This window comes from Crocodylus porosus, unplaced genomic scaffold (assembly GCF_001723895.1).
Source record: "Crocodylus porosus isolate Cpor-Errol unplaced genomic scaffold, CroPor_comp1, whole genome shotgun sequence".
Classification (NCBI taxonomy): domain Eukaryota; kingdom Metazoa; phylum Chordata; order Crocodylia; family Crocodylidae; genus Crocodylus; species Crocodylus porosus.
The window spans coordinates 55,186,460-55,202,926 of record NW_017728906.1 but is presented as its reverse complement, the minus strand read 5'-3'; the positions used below and the strand labels follow the sequence as shown (position 1 = coordinate 55,202,926).

At 40.9% G+C, this 16,467-nt stretch overlaps 1 protein-coding gene across 2 annotated transcripts in view; it reads left to right on the top strand.

The window, feature by feature from the left end:
* The window catches only part of IL1RAPL1 (interleukin 1 receptor accessory protein like 1), a 1,334,031-nt gene that overhangs the window by 713,356 nt on the left and 604,208 nt on the right, over positions 1-16,467 (top strand). The gene's annotated exons all lie outside the window — the stretch shown is intronic.

Here is a 16,467-nt window from a genome sequence, read left to right as displayed (position 1 = left end):
GCATGGCTATTGTACATTACCAAACTCATGGAGCGTGTAGGGTTCATTTTTCTTTGCTATGTATTTTAATATTCTTTATGGAGCCCCTTCACACCACCTTCTTTTTCCATGCCTTTACTACTACCCTGTCTTTTAGTTTATCCTCTAAAATGTTCAGCTTTTTTTTCTATTATTTCTCTTTTAAAAGAAAAGCAGGCATAAAAAAAAGCAGCTGCTTAATGTAAATATGTATTTAGGGCCACTAATCTGAAACTGTATTCATATGACCCTAAGTACATATTTATTTACATCTGTAGAGTGCTGAGCACACACAAAAAAGGCAGTACGCTTATTAGCATAGTCTTAGCTGACAACAGCTCTGTGGTACAGGTTCCCTGAGAGCTACCCTATGTGCTCTCCGTCCCCAGATATACTGTCAGGCACAGGGTTATACCTGCTGTGACAAAAACTCTGCAGGGGTGAGACAACATGTTTCTCCTGATTGCTGCTGGCAGCAAGGCAACACTGCCCTGTTCCTATGCCCAGGCAGTACAGGGCTGCCCCTGCAAAGACTTCAGGGAGGAGAGGTGTACTCTAGTATCCCCACATAGTTGGCACCTAGGGCTGGTGACCACTCACCCCCAGCCCCCCAGTTACACTCCTGAGCTTACGGGTAGCATTGTGTAGTAATTACAACTAAATTACAGCAGGGGGCTGAACTTGATGATCCTCCTGGGTCCCTTCCAGCCCAAATGTCTATGAAATCTATTAAATAAGTTCATGGCCTTATACATAAAGTATCTGAATAGCTACTATTATTTTCCATGGATACAAATTTAAGGCAAACGGATGCTTTTTAATTAAGTTTTTATTCCATAAATGTCGTAGGAAAGTCTGTAACTCAGGGGTTCTCAACCTTTTTCTTCCTGAAGCCCCCCTAGCATGCAATAACATTTTCCACAACATTTCCTCCTGTGCCACAACTAGTGCCCAGCTCCCCAGCCCTGCCTGCATGGCCCCCAGCGTAGCGGGCAGGACTTGGTGGCAGGGAGCCCCAGGGCCCAAATCACATAAGCAGCAGCAGTGTGGAGCCTCACCTGCCCACCCACAGTGCTGCCCACAAGATGGAGGCTGTGGGCTGCATGGGGTGGGTCTGACTTTGCCTCTTCCTTGGGACTCACCTCAGCCCCGATGGGCTGGGGTGGTTCCTCCCTGTCCTGGATCAGGCTGGGTGGACCTCCTGAAACCTGCTCATGGACCCCTGGTTGAGAACCACTGCTCTAAATCACTTTGGTCCAAATGCTGCCATTGTACAAACACACAAGCTCGTTGTAGACGTTATGAGGATCGGAGTAGAATCTGGAGAGAAAAGGGAAGATGTCTTCTGTAATATCTAGAAAGAAAGATATTGGAATCCCCAGTAAGTTTTTTTTTAAAGTGTCTCAGATTTTTTTTTTCAACAGAGAGTGAGAGTCTTATAAAACTTCAGACTGGGACAAACAATTGTTTTGGGATTAAAGACTAAAGAGCTCAGTTAAGTGCAGGGAACAACATGGCTATGCACTGATGGTCAGGGTATGTTTACTGTTCTGCCACCTGCAGAGAGTAAGAAGGGAGACTAGAAAATATAAGGTAAAGGGTTCAAAAATGGAGAGGTCACAAGTTCTCTCCCTCTCTCTTTTTAAGAGTTAATAACTCAGAAGTATTTTGGCTCGGTGGCTTCAAATTCTACACACGCTTTCTCTTTCATGAGAACTAGTGCGTAAGTCATATGACAGATTACCTTTGGTCTTCATCAGAGAGGGAAAGAGAGCGAGTGGAAGTGCTCAAATCTGAGGGGGCGGAAAAAGTGTCAGCTTGGTCCTGTTCCTAATCAAAAGCCATAGTGAGCACTAAGTATCTCTTTTCACCCATTTATTCTTGCTTTGCTTTTGGAGTCATCTGCTCACCATATGTGGTGGGACAAGAGGGCTCAGAGGTCCATTACCAAATGCAGTCCTATCATACAGTTGAAGAGAATTTAAATTGCAGAGGAGAAAGTTATTGGATAAACAATTTTTATGGTCTCTGGAAGAAAGTTTGCCTCTCATAAAAGCTATACAAGCAGAGAACAGATATTGATGGCCAGCAAGTCCCTCAGCATTCACAATGCACATATGGGCCCCAGAAAAGAGAGAACTGGGAGTCAGGCAGGGAATGAATATGTGCTTCTGAAAATCTGGACAATTATTTTTTATGTTCTTAGCTACTGGAGGGGAAGGAGTAGAGTGGCACAGCACACTTATACTTTGCTTCTTGCTGATACTTCCCTATTCTCCATTGCTAGACACTGATTTTGACGCACATAGTCAGAAAAAGAAATGTGTTACTCTCACAGCCTTTGCTGCTGCACAGGGAGTGGGGCAGCCAAGGGATGGAGTTGCTGGTAGAAAAAGTACAATAATAAATGAAGTCTAAATTCTTAAAGCTTAAATGGATTTAGATTGGGGAGAGGGCAAGGGTAGTACACTTGGATTCCCTTTCAGCTGTGCAGCACGTGGCATTCCTGCCAGAGCTCTGCAGGCTGAGCTGACAAGCTGATCAGTATGCCAGTGCTCTGCATGCAGTTTTCTCTCTGAGCTCACCACCTGATTAGCCCAGGCCCTTCTGGACCTCTGTATACACAGGTTTGTCTGTGAGCTCAAACAACTCACTAGGCATGTGCAGGGCAGCCAAAAGAGAAGTGACCATGCAACACCTCCCCTCCCATCCAGATTTGCCCATGTCTTAGAGTAATCATTTTGCACACACTCCCAGAAGGACAGGCTAGCATCTACAGTAGCTTAACTAAAGCCAGAGTCTCCAAGCAGAAGAAAGATGATCTCCTTCCATACCATCGAGGGAAGATTTTTCCCCTGGTCTGAGTATTAAAAGGGTGGTAGCACCTTCATGTCAGAGGCTGTTTCTCTTCTTGCAATACCTGTCCTCTCTACCTTCTCATTTCAACATTCCTCATCCTGTTCCCTGATTGCCATTAAAAACATGATGTAGGTATTTTCCAGAAGGACATGTTTATTAGATGATGTAAGATGGTGAGGATGGGAGTGCCGTGTGGAAGTGGAGGAAAGAATTAGGTGTCAGTCTAACGGCTTCCCCAGTAGTAATTCTGAGGTCTTCTAGATCTACATACATGAATGGTGTATAGCACCTCTTTTATTTCAGCAGCATTATATATTGAAAGAAGGCAAACGGGTTCAGTTGAATTTATATAAAAAGTATGTTCATGTCCTGTGAGTGGTATTCCCTGTTGCCATCTTGAGGGAGTTGAAAGGTATAGAAAAATAAAGGATTTCAGCAGTGTGTGTGTATATGATTGTGTTTATATATAAATCCACATACAACCACCATGATCTTACCTTTTAGTTGCTAAATTGTATTGTTTTATATAGATAATATCTAGAGAGATCTTATATATATCATATCTATCTATCTATCTATCTAGATAGATAGATAAATTAAACGATCCTCAGATTTTGAAACACTCTTATCTTTTTAATTCCAGCATTATGTTTGTGACTCGACATGCTGAATCCTTTTGTTTTGTTATGCAGTGACTCATCGAGGTGCCGTTGCTAAGAAAACTAAACTCTTGTGTAGGCAGGAAGTAACTTTATACATTAAGTCAAGCTTCAAGCCAAACCTTTTACAATTTACATTATTTATGCTATAGCAATCCGTGCTTGGTAATTACTCTTTCAAATTTTGCCTCTATCTACTTTGCAACAGCTGCTAAACATTTACACCTTCAAGTTTTGCTTTGTTAAATGAATCTTTTCCTTTCTTTCTGAAAATCATCCGACAGCTTTCTCAGTTATGCCATAATACAGCATTTACTCAAGTCACTGGCTGTAAGAAGGAAAACTTGATTGGGTTTTTTTATGTGGATACTTGGTTTGTTTCCCTGAACCAGTCAGCAGAAAGAGTTTTGAAGTTGCTGTACATCTGGTCTTTGCCCAGAAACTGAATTCATTAACTTCTCTGACATTTATGGGAATTTTCCCTTTGACTTGTGTATTTGTATTCTGGAGCTCAATCTCTTCATTTACCAAGCCCCCAGTTTTGAGCCGTGGTGGTGGTTGTGTTAATCAACACAGATATGTCTAATTTATTTGTTGTTGCTGCATATAAGGATGGCATTTTCTGGGCACTTGTGAACATTAACAGAAATAATTGTTTTTGCTTATTTAAATAAACATGTACAGAAGAATATATGTCAGACATTACAAATCTTGTTCAGGTATGCAAGGGAGCTTGGTTATGACAGGATTATAAGTAAATTAGATCCATGAAGTAATGGGTAGCAAGAGATTTTAAAAGGCTGGCATAATGCATCATAGCCAGTTAAAAAGTTTACAAATGTCTGTTAGCAAAAATATTTGTGACATACCTTTTCCTCAGTTAAAATATGTAACAAATATTTTAAAGAAAATGATGAGAAATGTGCATCATTATTAAAGACTTGTAATTTGTTCAATAACCTTAGTTGCTTTAAAGGCTCAAATTCATTTTGAGTTTCAGGTTCATTTGGGAAGAACAGATGACAGCTGCTCAGGTGCAAGCATTCTGGCTAAGATGGGCAAGCATTTAAACAAATGAATGCACTTAAGTGTCCATTTAAATCTTTGAGTATTTCTGAAATCAAATGTAAATCTGGCATCTTCAGAACAGGAGAAGCATTGAAATAGTCAGATACATACATGGGTATTTTCCACTTGTGCTTCTGAATCAAAACAGGACACGGAAGAAGAACCCATTCTCATGACTTTCTCAGCCAACTGTTCCCAGGTCACTGTGATGTGAATAGTTGTAACGTGCATCCAGAGTCTTACATAGTTGTTTCTACCTGGATTTGGAATCCCTTATCAATTACAAGGAATTAAAGGTGTTGGGCATTATATACTTTATAGTACAGAGGAACTTAAAAGGTCTGATCTGTATGTGCATGGTGAAACAAAGACAGGTGAATAGATATGCTTATGCTGTGAAAATCTTGTTTAAATGGCATCTTCCTGCCATTTAAATGGGCATATATCACTTGTTAGAACAGCAGCTTCAACATTTTAGGCAGGTATTTCTTTTACATAACACTTTTAAAGAGACTGCTTCTATCTTCACTAGCTATAACTTTAAATATTGCTGCAGCATAAAATGGCAATTTAAACTCTTATCTTTATAAAGAACAAATGTATGATTTTTTTTTTACAACATAGAGGCATAAAATAAATTTTATAACTTCTCTCATTTAATTAAAGTTACAACTTCAACTTGTGGTGTGTTCTAAGATATTTTAAATAAGGCAATATGATTTTGTCTATGACATTTTATTTTTAAATCCTTTCCAAATTGTAATAAAAGAAAAGCATCAGAAAGTGGGAACATACTTTAGTTTCTGTTGTGTTCTTGTCCAAGCTGTAACGTGGCCTGAACTTATGAAATAATAATCAGATTTTTTGTCACAGCAAAGGCCTTTTTGTTAAATGACATGCAATCAGGTTCAATTTGAAATCATATAAAAACTGAAATCAAAGAGAAACAATATCTTGCCTCTGGTTTGCTATTAACTTTTGGAAGAGTGCACCAAGAACAACTTGGCAGCTGTTGATCCTCTGGATCATGATGTATTTGTAAGAAGTTGAATCAGGTGCCTGATGAATACACTTACAATTCCCTTTATACCTTGATGTAATGAGTGAATGATGTTCAAAAGTTTAGGGGGACAACCCAGTTTCGTTAGAACAGTAAAAAGGCCCCGTCTGTCTGCCTTGTGTATGACCGTAAACTGCATGTGACTGGAGGCCCTGTTGGCACCATGGTGGAGCTACTTATGACAGGCTAGCTCCTATAAAATACCACAATGGTGCAACCTCCAGAGTAAGGTGACTATAGGGGATGTCACTACCCCAGCCCCACTGCTTTGTGGGTATTCCTTTGTTGTGATAAGGCTTAGGGACATCTTTCTGACAGCAACATCACCCCCACTCCCCCAGCTGAGGCATTAGGCAGTCAGCAGCAACTGTAATTTGTTTCTCTCTAGCAGAAGCTACAGCCATCATCAGGGTGCTGAATGTCTTCACTCAGTCTGATGCTTGGACTCTGTCTCACTGGTCTAAAGAGAGGATGGTAGGTCTAGGGCAGCCTCTTCTCCATACTCTTGCCTAGGCATATGTGTTGAAGGTCTTTGTTGGCTAATCAAACTCGTTAAATATAGCTAACTTAAATAATTGCAGTCACAGTAATTACACATATATTTTGAAGAGTTTAGTTATACTTGTATCTTCCCACATGTAAGCCTCAAGGCATACATATGAAAGTATAAATGTTGATAACAATGTAGGTTACATTTATGTAGAAATTCCTTATTATTTTAGATGTTAAACAGACTCTGAATATCTCAATATTGGTCCTTTCACCCCCTTCTTCCTAAATAATATTTGTAGTGAGTAACAGGGTTGAATACAAATCGTTAATATCTTATTTTATTCTTTACAGTTTGATTCCTCCCACCAATGTTGTACATATATAGATACAGATCTTTGGTATCTTTTATTAGAAGAATCAAATGAAATACTGGGAGCATTGAAGATAACTCTGCTTTTGGGTGGGAAAATAAGAAATATGATTAATTTTCATAAGCTTTTTCAGGCTTCATTTGAAAATCATTCTGAATAATGTAAAAGTTTCTAACAAAAGGGATTTACCATACTAGTTACTTGGTATTCCTTTTAATGTTCAAATTAATTTCTAAATCTTTCCACTTCATTCCATGCAGAATTTACTCTCATATCACCTGAATTATAGATATTTTATTTCCTCTAAAATGATTTTGTCATTGAGTACCTTTATCCAGTTATTATTTATTACCTTAATTCTGTCAATTAAATTCATTGTTACAGTGTAATATTTATAGAATCATACTGTATGATGTACTATACTACTATATTTCCACAAGTGCTATAACATTTATGGAAGAAATAAGTAAATGTAATTGCTTAATACTGGGTCCCCTTTGAAAGTAATTTCGTAGTTTCTTTTCCTTGCGTCCATCATTTATTTAGATGGCTATTTCTCTTATTGATAAGTTATAATCCAAGGCAGGGATTAATAAGTAAGAGAAGAGATCTCCAGCGTAGGAAAAGGTGGTAGTGTCTTGATGGACAGGACAAGCATGAATTGAGAAGGAGGTCACTTAAGAACAGGACATTGAATTAAGACATGACTAAAGAATAAAATTATAGAAGTATTGATTTTAGTAGTTTGTGTGTAGAACTCAGGAAAAGTTGAAGTGGGAAAGATGAGAGATGAGTTTAAACTGAGGAGGACCAGTTCTAATTGCTCTGAGGCAACAGGCAGCCCGTCTAAGAGATAATTAGATGAAAGAGGTTTTGGGTTTTTTGTTTTTGTTTTTGTTTTCTTCTTTTTTGTCGTGGGTTTTTTGTTCTCAGTTCCCTTTTTCTGTTGACTATGTTACTTTTTCCCAGCAAAATCATATTTGCTTCTTTAGTCAATGAAGTAAATAAGAGGTTCTGCTGAGAATTGCTTGTGTCTTACAAATGGATTTGAATATTAGTATAACTTAACTATCTTCCATTTATCTCTTTGTTGTCTCAAATAATTCCCAGTGAAAAGGCAGAATGTCTCTCTAAAACTTAGCTCCGTTTCTTGCCTGGTTGTTTGGTTGATCCTGTAGTACTGGTGTATTAAAAAAAGAATGTGTCCCATGTTAGATTCTAATAACTGTCTTTATTGATTGAAAAGAAAGGAATTGACATTTTAGCAGAAATAAGGAACTATCTGATCATTTCAGGCTCTGGTATAAGCTAATGGTAATTACTCCATTTTGGAATTAGGGGCCAAATGCCATATACAGTCATGAAAACCAGGTTGGCTTATGAGCTATCCCTGTATCAGGAAAGAGAGGAAAAAGACACACTAGACACTTAGTACTACTATAAGCAAAATGAATTATCTTTAAATAAAGTCCAGTCAAGTCAGGTTAACAATTAATCTTAAAGCTACTTTTAGGACAGAGAATGTCATTGTGAAGGCACAAATTCAATTAGAGCTTAAGCACCTAAAACTAAAATGCATGGAAGACTTAACTTATGAATATTAGTCATGAGACTTCAAAAAGACTATCTGCATATTACAACTTGTGGGGAAAAAGCCTCATCAAATATTCTTCTTTCTAAATAATGAAACAGATTGTACAGCAACCAGGATTAGGTAACGCTGAGTATTTCTGAAAAGGCTAATAAATGCTTGCAAGTTACCTGTTGGCACTTTCACAGTGTGGAAGAGTGAATCTTGTCACCTGCATACTTGGGAGGAAAAGCAATGAAAAAGAGCAGTTATGGCAGGTTCTTGGATGCTAGGCACTAGCAGAAAACTGAAAAAGACAGAGAGGAGAAACAAAAAGATGGTTTTCACTATTAAAACAAAAAACTTTGATTTTTTTTTATTATCTTCACGGACAGTGGATAGAATTTTATGTAAACAACTAAATCCTTGCCATGTCCCAGCAAATAAAATTCAGAGGCATCAGGCTTTGTACCAGCAAATGCATCCAACTGTAGGGAGTAATGCCATTTCTTTATTCTACAAAGTGTTTTATAGAACTTTTTACACTTTACTGTCATGGGGTAACCTTGAGGAGCTGCTTGCTTGGGATTACTTCCAGCCTTGTCTGCTACTAGAGTGCTCCATTCCACCCTCCCATACTCTAGGCATGGTTTTTAGAGCAGGAATATAGAACGGACTAGCAAACTGGCCCAGGTTCCTTTCCCCATTGAGACCCTCAGTCCTCACCCTCATTGGTTCTCCTTGGCCCTGACCCAAGAAGTTAGCTTGCTGTCCCACTCCTTTATTTCTTATTGGAGTGGCCAATAACCAAAGTTCTAAGAGAAAAAGAAAAGACTTCTTCTGGCATTTATTGGGAAATGGAGCACTCAGCAAGAGGTTCTCTGTCCCCCTCCAAAGGGTTCATCAGTCCCTCTGTCCCAATTCCAGCCCATACACCCCAAAGGAACCCAAAGTTTACTCGTTTGTTCCCTTTCAAGTCTTTTCCAGATCCTAAACCCTCAATAACCTTGGCTGGTCTCCCTGTCTGCACCCCCCACCCAGCTCCCCTGCCTCAGGCAGACAGTCTCCTTTTACACCCTGTTCTTCCCATTGTTTTGAAGGCCCTATTAGTCAGACTGTTGTCATAGAGCAGTAGAGCTTAGGATCTTACACAGTTGGTGCCAGGACAGCAGTCTGAGGCTAAGCCTCAGCAGAGAGAGGAAGCCATCCTGGTAAGACTTCTGCAGCTGGTTCAAAGCCCTATGTTCAATTACTGCTTGCCAAAATCTGATTAATTGGGCCTGTTTTGCCCTTTCACAGGTTAAACCTTTTTCCTGGAACAATTCTGCAAGCATCCCTGTTGAAGTTTCTTATATTCTGAATTATTTGCCGTTCTAAATTATTTTTCATGGCTTCAGCTACAAGCATCTCTTAAGCTGAAACAGGTCTTCAGAAGCATTACTGGTGTTGCACTCTGGAATCCCACCATTGCCACCAACTGTCATTGCTTCCAGGGAGAGCTTGCAACTGTGGCCTTGCCTCATCTCTGAGTGTGTCCCCTGAAAGCAGCCCAGGCATGGCTTCTAGAGAAAAGAGAAACCCAGTTGTGATCACTGGGCTCAATAAATGTAGGCATATGTAAATGAGAAGAATAAAACAATACATTTTAATTGAGGAACAGACCTCTGATCCCTTTGTCCGTCAGTCTGTTTCATTCTAATCTGACTCAAGCACCATATACCAATTCCCAGTCTCTGTATCCTTAGTTATAGACCATTTTTAAATTACCACTTCTATCACTACATTGAGACCATGTTATGTCTCTTGTAATGTACCTCCTCATGATATTTCATAATACTCCGTCAGCTGGTGGAAGAGGAGGGGAGCTATATCTCAAAATTACATGCCCTCTAGCTTCATCAAACTGTGTGCGTCCACACATGCGCTTAATGTGAAACAATAAACTCAGGAGTTTATTGCTGTAGAATTTATTGCTCCTGTACCCAGGACTGCAGCATGTTGAACTGGGTCACAGCAGCCCTGGCTAGCAGGGGACTCCTGCGGTCAGCCTGTCAAACTGGGACATTTCCTGTCCAGCAAAACATTCTGTGGAGGAGCTGTCTCTGGCATGAGGGTGCTCTAGTGTGGTGTTACGTAGTAGACGGCCCCTGCACTGAAGCACCTTCATGCCCCAGCAGCCGCATCACTGTCTACATGTGCAGTTCTGCAGAATAGAAAACTGCCTCAGGATAGTACTTGTATTTACAAGTAGTATTACCCTGCTGCAGAGTTTATTCACTTACTCCAGCCTAATAGCTTTGCACATCTAGATACCAAGATGTTTTCTGCAGAGTTAATTAGTTTACTAGGTGGTAAACGTATCACACAGATGTGTCCACAGAAAAAATAAGTACCAATGTTAATGGCATTTCAAAACTCAAAAATGCATATGGTGAGAGAAGAACAAGACAAAATAAAGTATATATAAATCAAGGCAAGAGCTCAAAAACTTGAGTATAAAAAGAAACAGACATAAAAGCATCAGAAGTAAAGACATGAAGGACAATTAGGAAGGCCAAGTGAAAGAGTAGAAAGAGGATATCAGAACAAGAAGCTGGAAAGTAGTCCTCATTAAGTGAGAAATAAAACTGGACATTAATGCAGCGAAGAGAAGAAGAAAAAATTTGAAAGTTGAAAACTTGCAGTGTTATCATCTCCTTTTTTAAAGGCTTTTTGATATAGGGTGCATCTACACATGCAAATAATGTTGGATCCATTTACTTTAGTGTAAATTATGCTAGAGTAAACTGATACCCAGGGAGGTGTCTACATGTGCAGAGTCTTATGGCAGCATCTGCTCCCACCCCTGCTGGCCCTGCACTGGCCCCCTGTTGCTCTAGGCTCCCCCTTGGTGCTAGTCCAGGGGCTGGCAGGGAGCAGCAGCCAGGAGACACCTGTCTTCTGGTGGGAGCTGGGGCATTGTTCCCTGCCCTCAGGGTTCTGCCTGCTGCCAAGGTAGGCTTCGCCACTGCCTGGGCAAAGGTAGGGGACTTGGAAAGAGCTGCAGGAGAAGGTCCCAGATCCCTACCCCATCCTCTGGTGCAGCAGCTAGCAGTGAGTCCCTGGCTGGATGGGGTTCCCCGCCCAGCTGAGAGCTCACTGCTAGCTGCCTCAGTGGCAGATGGGGCAGGGGACTGGGACCAACTCCACCTCCTGCAGCTCTTTCCAAGCCCTGCACCTTGACACCCAATTGGGGCATGGTCTGACTGGGGCAAGTTCCAACCCTTTCCCCGTAATGGTGGGGCAGGATCTGGAGAGGCTTTCTCCTGCCCATCTCTATCTCAGGGCCCAGGCTGCGAGATAAGGATCTCCTAGCATTGGCCTTGTGATTGTGGATCTGGGCTTGTGCCCAGCCTCTGCAACCAGGATGCTCAGGTTGGGAAGTAAGGATCTCCAAGTGCCAGCCCCAAGATTGCAGAGCTGCTACTGGGAAATAAGAATCTCTCGGTCCCTGCCCTGTGATGGTGGAGCAGGGGATGGGAGCTCTGTGCTGCCAGGGCAGAGGGACATTGTCCCTGTGCCCCAGCAGCAGGCAGCTGCTGCCCCCTGCTGCCCAGTTACAGGAAGTGTATTTGCTCTATACGTGCACTACGATGTAGTTACTGATCATGAGTAAATTTGCTATTTGTATTTGCAGATAGCAAATTTACTCATGATTAGAGCCAATTACTGTGCAGTAAATGTCTGCATGTGTAGATGTGGATGCTTTCTGTGCAGTAATAACCACAGAAGAGTACTGTAAAGTGACTTGTGTAGACATACCCATATTGTGTTTTTCTTAAATCTCTAGTTCCTGGACTTAGATGGCTACATGAAAATCTAAGATTTCTTTTCTAAGAGGCATGCCTCTTCACTCCAGAACTATTTGTCATGTCAGCAATCAAACAGGTGGTTATTAAATTAGCCTCCTCAGTCATTTACACACTCACTACTGACTCCCTGATTGATTGGAAGACCGTCCTCGTATTGACAGATTGCTGCCACTGCAGATAGTTATCATGACAGAGATTTGCTTTTTTTCAGGTGGAACTTTAATACATATAAAGTAGGGAACAGTAAGGCAGTTAAGTATTTTGTTTTGTTCTTTCTTTCATTTGTAAGAGGGCACCAAGAGGAAGCCATAGTAATAAGCTAGCAAATGGACAGATAAGGCCATCATTACTAGCAGTGGATAACAGGGGAGGAACTGGAACTTCTCAAGTGTAAGTAAACAGGCAGGAGCAGAATCATGTTAGATTCTGAAATTAATTTGTCGTGGAAGAGAAGTAATAAATGTGCTCTTTTTAACGATATCTGAATCCCTTGATTTAGGTGTTGGCTAAAAAAGACCAACTCACAAGATCATAATAAATTTTAGTTTATTGACAGGGATGTGAACTTACCAATAAAATCATAAATGCAAACTTTGAGTTATGAGTGGTACTGGTCACCTTGGTGCACACACATGCACTCATTCATTCAAATCCCAGTCATTTAAACCCATGGATAGTAGCTGCTGTGGTGATTGAGAGCACTGGTGTCAGTATATTTACCTGTTCGAGGCCCTGGAGTCTTCTGTCTATGGACAGCTTCCTTCAGGGCAATGTCTTTTCCAAAAGGGGGTTGTCTGCTTGTTCTATTTTCTTGGTACGTCAGGTGCTGGATGAGAGGACACGACTGAGGGTCACGCTTCACTGTCTTTTATTCCTTTCTGGCAGGCTTGTGTGATCCCCCAGCATAATTTTGGCTGCCTAATCCAGAGGTCACTGTCCTACCTGGGTCTTGAGTACTGCCTGACACTTGTTAGTCACAGGGATCTTGCCTATCTGATAGTGCAGTTTTGGAAGTAATTTTGATTAACAACAGTATTGTTAAGGGTTGCAGGAGTAGTCAATAGGGTAGGTGCTCAGTCCCAGGAATCAATTCCTTGGCTTGATTAGCCTAAAATGGCTTGTAGAGTTTTGTAATGGTATTTTCCTTTGGCTAGGCTATTGTCACCTACTGATCACCATACATTCACATTCACTCAGGGGGGACCAACCCAGTATGGCAGATTTTATCATGTTACAATTACAATTTCAAAGCAGTTTTTAACAAGGGTCCAGGGTGTAACTTCATTCTACAGGGATTACATTCCTTAAGGGTTTAAAGGTATAAAATATAAAATACAAAATGCTATGGTAAAGATGAGACAGATGAAATATAAAAATGCACGGTGAGAAATACATAAAAATGCAATGTGAGGTAGTGTGGATCAAAGGCTACTGGGGACAGTAAGTGAGTTAGGTTAGCACCAGGATATATTTACAGTCTTTGAAGTGGATATTTTAGTTCTTTTTTTTTCTTTAGCGACACTGAGTTTAATTGATACATAGATGTAGTTTCTAGGTTTCTCCAACAGAAAGTCACTTCAGCTTTCTGGCTTGCTCTGAGCATTGCCACACCCATGCAACAAGTGTGCTAGGTCTCTGCCAATACTTAGAAGGAAAAAGAAGTGCACAAAACAGGTGGGGGTGGGGTGTGCAGGCAAGAAGGGACTTCTGTTATATCAATGTCCAGAAGGGAAATGTACAAAGGAGGCTTTCTGCTACATAGGGATTATTGACTTGATGCACATCTGGTGATAGAATAAGAAAAATATATTCACTAATAATAATGTGATGAAAAATGCCAACTTTTGCAAGGAACATATTTCAGAATTACGTATTTGGATGGCTCTAGGTGTCTTCGTGGATTGACTGATTAACTCTATAGTACATAATATATCCAGCCTGGATAGTAATCCAAAGTCTATAAATGTACAGATATTTTTCAATAATGTCTTTTGGCAATTCATAGCAATATCTGGAAAGTAAAATTCTTTGTGCTGATCTGAAAATCATGCTGCTTAACTAGCCTGACTATAGATATAGTAAATCCAGCCAAAATCTTGTGCTTACCCAGTGCTGTCATCTGAGAAGTCATTAACATGGCCTGGGGGAGCTAAATACAAAACTGAGCCTGGATCTGCTTGAGGAATATGAGATGCATTTAACTCCAGAGCCTGAGAAAACAATGGTTTGAGGTCAAGGTTGCCTGCATGACTTTCATTCAGCAATTTTGTGCTGTATCATGTATCATTATATAGTCTTTTATTACACTTTGAGGAGTCTTACGAAAATTGTGTTTGACCGTTTGTTATCCAACAACCCCAAAGGACTATTTATTTCTTCTGGTAGGAGCTGTTATAGATTCAGTGAGCATGCACATGTGTGTGGAGAATCAAGAAATAATAGTAATTTAATGCATACATTTTTCTTATCCTGAATATTTACCTATCCACTTGTGGGTGGAAACAGACATTACCTTTCTTATGATGGCATGAATGCTCAGTGAATAGAAATTGATATACTTTGTCATGCCACATGAAAAAAAAAAGTGGTGCTACAAAAGGTGATAATACACTCTGCCCCTTTACTGCAACAGAACATCAACTACCTCTGTGGTGCTTTGCTTGTTCGGCCAGACCCACTTCCTCACAATCATGTGGAAATGAGTCTGGCTGGGCAGAAGCAAACACTGCTTCCCTTGCTCAGGCAATCTTGTGCCTCGGATCTGGCTGAGTAGGGAAAAGTCCTCCTTTCTTAGCCAGACCTGCTTTCCTAGGGCTGTTGGGGTAGGGAATGGCTTTTTCTCAGGGTACAGGATCAGCTGAGTGGGAAAAGTGAGGCTTTTCTCTACCTTTCCAGACTTGCTCCTCCACAGTCACAGGGAAGCAGGTCTGGCAGGATGGAGGAAAACCTCATTATCCCCACTCAGCCTGGCCCCTGCTGAGCAGGAAAAGTGGGAAGATTACACGGCCTCTTGTCTTACACTATCAAGGGTGTTTCACCCAATAAACACATTCTGGCACATCATCATACTTCGGCAATGTCTATTTCTAGCCAGAGTAAGGTTTTGTTTCTTAACCTATTTTTTTGATTGCTCCCATGAGGGTAGAAAACAAGCAGTGAAAGGCTCTGAAACCTCTCTTCTCAATCAAATGCTCTTAGCTTTCAAACATAAAGGAATTAAGGGACCTGAACAATGAGGTACAAAGGACTAGCTCACTTTTGACCTCTAACTGAAATGGCAAGACATTGGGCATTGATTCAGGTTTTAGTTTTCTTAGTTTGGTGGTAGACATTTAGGAAGAGGCAGGTTTTGTGGTGGTTGGCTTGGACAATGTTTGAGGTCTTAGGCCTCAAAAATTAACTTAATTTTGTTAATATTTCTCACTAGCTATACAAAAACACGTGTACCTTCAATTAAGTAGATCTTTTAAGCTGACTTGTAAAGAGGCAGAGAGTTGAGATTTGAGTAAATTCATCTTTGACCTCAGACTGCAGTGGGATAGCAGATATTGACTAAGCAAATCCTGGGAATTCTTATTCTGGGGTATTTTTTGTGACCCTCTTCCTTGGGATTATAAATTATTTTGCTGCATTTCAGTGTTCAAGAGTCCACTCTGCATACAGCTCTCTGCCACTAGTGTTTGCTAAAACTCTTCTATTATGCTTGAGGTCTAGTAGATGATCCTTCTTCCCAGAGTACAGATATCTGACCTCATTTTAACAGAAAACTTCTTGTTCTGTTGTGGCGTTTGCCAGTAGGGTTTATGATTTCAAACCCAAGACCCTATATCACAGATTTAATAGATTATAGAGTTGGAAGGGAAGCAATGGATCATCATGTTCATCATTGGTGCCCAAAACTGGACACAGTACTCCAACTGCAGCCTGACTAATGCTGCATAGAGGGGGAGCATCACCTCCCTTGATCTGTTGGTCATGCATCTGGGAATACACGACAAGGTGCGATTGGCTGTGTTGATGGCCTTGTTACACTGCCGACTCATGTTCATCTTGGAGTTAACTATGACTCCAAGATCTCTCTCAGCTCTGAGGTGCTGAGGAGGACATCCCCCAACCTATAGGTGTGCTGGAGATTCCTCCTTCCTAGGTGGAGTACCTTACATTTATCTTTGTTGAATTGCATCCTATTACGTTCTGCTCATTGATCTAACCTGTCCAGATCAGCCTGTATCTGCTCCCTGCCCTCTGGTGTATTAACTTTGCCCCTTAATTTGGTATCATCTGTGAACTTGGAGAGGGTGCTTACCACACCCTCGTCCAAATTGCTGATGCACATATTAAATAATACCAGCCCAAGGACCGAACCCTGTGGGATCCCACAGCCCACCTCCTTCCAGGCCAAGAATGACCCATCAACAACCACTCTCTGGGTGTGGTCCCTAAGCCAGTTGGCCACCCACCTGACTGTAGGTATCCACTCCTGCTAGCTTCCCGATGAGACTAGGATGCAAAACTGTGT